Source organism: Cyanistes caeruleus, unplaced genomic scaffold, assembly GCF_971803275.1.
Source record: "Cyanistes caeruleus unplaced genomic scaffold, bCyaCae1.hap1.1 HAP1_SCAFFOLD_226, whole genome shotgun sequence".
Taxonomy (NCBI): domain Eukaryota; kingdom Metazoa; phylum Chordata; class Aves; order Passeriformes; family Paridae; genus Cyanistes; species Cyanistes caeruleus.
Window position 1 is genome coordinate 40,928 of NW_028256009.1, and position 4,383 is coordinate 45,310.

The 4,383-nt window shown below is 48.1% G+C and overlaps 1 long non-coding RNA gene across 1 annotated transcript; it reads right to left on the bottom strand.

Moving 5' to 3' along the window:
• Positions 1-1,839: 1,839 nt before the first annotated feature.
• LOC147645580 (uncharacterized) lies at positions 1,840-2,951 on the bottom strand. Its single transcript, XR_015282285.1, has 2 exons — positions 2,646-2,951; positions 1,840-2,326 (listed from the first exon to the last, which is right to left on the bottom strand). It is a non-coding gene; the product is annotated as an uncharacterized LOC147645580 (long non-coding RNA).
• Positions 2,952-4,383: the final 1,432 nt, after the last annotated feature.

Consider the following 4,383-nt stretch of genomic DNA (forward strand, 5'->3'; position numbering starts at 1 on the left):
CATTGCTTCTGTCATCAAGTTCTTGTGTTAATACTTTCAACTTAGCTGAGTAATGTTGGTATCAGCAGACTGATAAAGCCATGCCTTCCTAATTTATAATGCATTCTTAATAAAAAAAAAAATAAATCTGTTTCTTCATGTATTTAATTACCTAGCGAGTATAAGAGTGAATGAAGTTAATACCGCGCAGATTTCAAGCAAAACACGGCTTTCTAATGTGCTTCAGTATAGGCTATGCACAAGTAAATAGACATGATCTTTAAGCTTCAGTTACCTTGAATTACCCTATGCATATTCAAATTCAGATTGATGAATGCTGAACCAAAAGCAGACATCATATTTAATTGAAAGTTAATTGAAGTAATTAAGTTAATTGAGTAATTAACTTAAGTAATTAAGTTAATTGAAAGTAATTGAAGTTCTTTTCATTCAGAGGCAAACTATTTTCATTGCTTTGTTTTGAGGGTGGGTTGTTTTTGATGGGGTTTGTTTCTGCTAAGGCAATGGCAAGCATTTATTTATCCAGCTCCCTCCACATTTTCCACCATCGTTATTGCCAGTGACCCCTGCAGTGATAAGTGGTCAATGACCCTCAGCCAGGGTGAGCTGCAGGAACCTTACAGACGTGCCTGTTCTTTCTCACAGTGGTAGAACAAGTGCAAGAGCACAGTGGCATTTTGCTAAAAGCTACTATTTTTCCCAACAGGTTCTTCTACAGGCAGAATCAAATGCTTTCTTCAAGAGCAACCACATCTTTTCTCTGCCTGAAAGGTTGTGTTTGTTTGGGTTTTTTTCTCTTCCCTTAGGTGAGAGATAAAAAAGTGAAGAGGAAAGCCAGTGGAAATGCCAAAAGTACCAACTGGTAGTAATTTGGTGTGAGTGTCTCCATTTACACTTCACACTTGCTCTTTGAGAACTTGGAGCTGTATTTAAAATGGATTTTGCTAGGTGGTCTGCTGCTGATGATCTGCATTTCTTCTTCCATTTCTTTGCTGTGCTTGTTTGCTATTGCTGCTGAATGTCCCCAAAAAGTAAAGTGGTGTGGAAGAGTTGAGCTTCTGAACCAGCTTCTGAAATTCTAAAGCTGATCTGTAAGTTTTATTCCTATGGGATTTTTAAAAGTAGATATGTCATCAAAGTTAACTTTCTTCAGAAAGCAACAAGATTGTCGTCCTTCCACTGATACTCTTTTTATTTAACAGAGGTATTTGATGGTGCTGTAAAGGAGCAAGATGCAGAATGAATTTGAGAGAAGTCATTGAAACTGGGAGCACAGATGGTTGATTCCTACAAATCAAAAAACGGATGTTTTGTAGGCAAATGAAATCTAATCCTATTTGGAGGGTCAACAGGATAAATAGAAAGAACTAAATACAGATCTATATAGATAAACTCCCCCCAGAAATATATGAAGCAGGACTGATAGCTGCCATAGCCCAGGCAGCCTGTGGATCTAATTGCCTGCCTGAATTCAGCCCTTGCCTGGATCCCAGGGGAGACGTCTCTGCATTTCTCTCCCAGCATTCCAAGGATGATCCTGCTCCTTTCATGGTGCACCAGAGTCCTGCGAGCCCCCCGTCCTGGGGCCATCCTGATGCCTGCCGGGGCCTTTAGGGTCCCCCCTGACGTGCAGACAGGGTTTGACTCCAAGCTTCCTTGGAAGGTGGAGGCAGGTGAATATTGGCCACCTTCTTCTTTCCCGCTGCCCACCATACTCTTGCAAACCCTGCTGGGGCACTCGGGCTCTCCATTGCAGGCAGTCTGGAGCTGCCATGCAAACCCATCTCTCAAGGAGTCCCCAGGTCTCAGGTGCAACATTAAGACAATGACACAGCAACGTGTAGAAAACGTGAACTTTATTCACTTGACTACTTCTAAAATCTACACTACAACGTTACTTGAAGACTATGGGGTAAGAATCTTAAGCCTAAAATACTTCAATACTTCAACTGTTTAGAACTGAACACTAAGGGAAAGGTCAACTTCTTGGGGGAAACGTGGTGGGGAATCCTACAACTAACAATAGGGGTGTGGCTAACTTCTAAGATGGGGAACGTCGCAGTGCCTGGGCTGGGCACTGGTCACACATTCCCCGTAATGTTCTGAAGACAGAGTGCCACACTGGAGGTCAGAGCTGCGAGGAGGTGCGGAGTCTCCTGCCAATGCCCTCTTTTGCCGCCGTCTTGGTTGTTGGTCTCGGCTGAGAGCGAAGGCACAACCGCATCAAGTCACGGTTGTGCCTCAGCAGCTGCATCAACTTCTTTGGACAGCCGTGTCTTCGATGGCGGCGGGGCCCTGCACGGCCTGAAGGGCTCCGGAGATTCCGCTGCAAGGCAAAGCGCAGGGATCCCCATGGAAGAGGCAGAGGGGCAGAGCGGGGCCGGCACCCACAAAGTGGGGCTGCCTTTGGCCTCGGAGACAGAGACTCGGGCTCAGTTGGGCTGGGCTGCCCCGGGGAAGAGGCTGCAGCATGCAGAGCTCTGGCCGCCTCTGCTTGGTGCTGTCCATGGGGCTCAGCCCCTGGGCCGGATTCCCCAGCCAGGAGCTCAGGCCCCTTCTGCCGCAGGGCATTGGCCAAAGGGTGCCCAAGAGGCCCTCAAGGTCTGCCCCATCCCACCTCCCTGACCCCCCCAGCCCTGCCTCACCTCTTTCCAGCATCTCTGAAATCTTCTCTCAAGGGCCCATCCCATGGCCATGCCTATGATGAGCACGCCGACCAGCAGGACTGCCCAGGACACCCACAGGATCTGCTCAGGGTCCGTCTCCTCCGGGTAGAAATCCTCCGGAAGCATAGGAGAGGCATCCGTGCTCTGCTCAAGTTTGCTGGAAGGGTCGAGGGGATGGGCCAAGAGCAGCAGCACGTAAAGCTGCAGCAGCGAGGAAGAGCCGTGAGCAGCCATAGAGCTCTGCCGGCAGCACAGAGGCTCTCTGGGCGTCTCTCTGCAAGCAGGTCTGCCTGGGCTCTGGGGCGCAGCAACAGCTGGCGACAGTTGCCAGGCACCGTGCCGTCGCCAGAGGCTGTGATGTCACAGAAGCACAGAACGCCCTGGCCTCAGAGAGCCCTGAGAGAATGTTGAGTCCAACCTGTGAGCCATGGCGGCAAGCATGGCCAGCAGAGCGGGGCCCGAGCGCTGCGGCCTGGCTTGCCTTGCCCACCTGCCACAAGGATGACTCCAGCAGCCCCCTGTCAGGCCATTGCAGGATCTAATGGCCCTTTCTGGGCACAAGTTCTTGTCAATGCCCAGCGTAAACCTCCCTTGGCACAGCTTCAAAGCCTTGTTGGCATCTGCTCTCTCTTGTCCTTGCCCATCTGGCTGGCGCTGCCGTGTTGCTCACTGGCCTGTCTGTGGGAGAAGAGGCTGTGCCAATGAGTGCTGCTCAACTTTGAGGCCATTCAAAGGAGGATTTGATTGTGCCTGCTGTGGGAAGGAAGATGCGTGCACATGGCCACTTCTCATAGGTTTTACCGCAGATTTTCATCAACAGCTGTCCTACTGAAAGTAAAGTCTGTTTTAGTGAGTATTTGAGGGGTTCCAGAACACAATGGCATCTCAGGGAAATTCTGCTGGTTCAGTTCTACTGAAGTTTTGAGATGAGTTGCAAATCCTGAAAATTTTCTCCTTGCCGAGGTGGTAATTTCACAGTTTAGATTGTGGGGATATTGATTGCTCAGTGTTGAGGACCTAATGTAACTTTCAGCAGCAGAAATTTTCAACATCCAGTGATTGTCTTTGAGACAAAAACATTTGAAATCTTTTTTTCTGTGGACAGGAATTGCTTCTGTGTTACTTCACATCATCCATTAAAAATTTGATGCCTGGAAAAAGTCCCGAGTGCTGTGTGATTTCCTTGGTCGTGTTCTTTGGAATGGCTTCCCCCCCATTTTCTGAAGCTAGCCACAGAAAGGTAATAGATGGGTGAGAAGTTATGAAAGGCCAACTGGTGTAGATCTTTGCCTCCTGTTTCGAGGTCTGTGGTGAGCTGTGAGTCAAAGAGCTGATTTGACGCTCTGGAGGTCAGAACTGAGGGGAGATGCGGAGTCTCCTCCCAATGCCCACTTTTGCCGCTGACTTGGTTCTTGGCCTCGGCTGAGAGCAGTAACGAAGGTGCAGCTGCATCAGGTCACAGTTCTGCCTCAGCAGCTGCATCAACTTCTTTGGACAGCCCTGTCCTCGGTGACGGCGGGGCAATATAAATACAATATAAATCCAGCTCATGCTTTCCCCAAAAGCCTCGTTTAATTTATCCAGGATTAAAAATTAAAGAAAAACTAAAAAATAACTTAAAAGCATTTCACATAGTATGTCAAATACTATCATTTCCATCTGAAGTGTTCATCATTATTATATTTTTCTGAAGTGAATTACCAAGTCTCCTGCACCC